The sequence below is a fragment of the Acanthisitta chloris genome, unplaced genomic scaffold (assembly GCF_000695815.1).
Source record: "Acanthisitta chloris isolate BGI_N310 unplaced genomic scaffold, ASM69581v1 scaffold32905, whole genome shotgun sequence".
NCBI lineage: Eukaryota > Metazoa > Chordata > Aves > Passeriformes > Acanthisittidae > Acanthisitta > Acanthisitta chloris.
Window position 1 is genome coordinate 29,598 of NW_008675971.1, and position 343 is coordinate 29,940.

Consider the following 343-nt stretch of genomic DNA (forward strand, 5'->3'; position numbering starts at 1 on the left):
GGGCTGGCTGGCTGTCCTGGCTGCAGCAGGGAGGGAGGGACACAGCAAGGACAAAGCAGAGGATGCTCTTGGAGCCCAGGGATGGAGAGGGGCCAGGTGGGAGCCACATGCTCCACTGCAGCCGTGGGGCAGGAGCTGATGTGTGAGTGATGTCTCCAGCACTGCCCTTGCAGCAGCAGGACTGGAGGAATCTCCCTGCCCCAGGGGAGCACATTAACGTGGAAATCAATGCTGAAAGGTTAATGGGCTCAGTTAATATCACAGGGGAAAAGCATGTCCCAGGGATGAAAGGAGACAAATAATATCACCTCGGGAAGAAGAGGCTGGGAAAACTGGCAATGGC

The 343-nt window shown here is 56.9% G+C and overlaps 1 protein-coding gene across 1 annotated transcript in view; it reads right to left on the minus strand.

The window, feature by feature from the left end:
- The window catches only part of PLCG1 (phospholipase C, gamma 1), a gene marked incomplete at its 5' end in the record, with an annotated part of 24,136 nt that overhangs the window by 22,051 nt on the left and 1,742 nt on the right, over positions 1–343 (minus strand). The window lies entirely within an intron of this gene.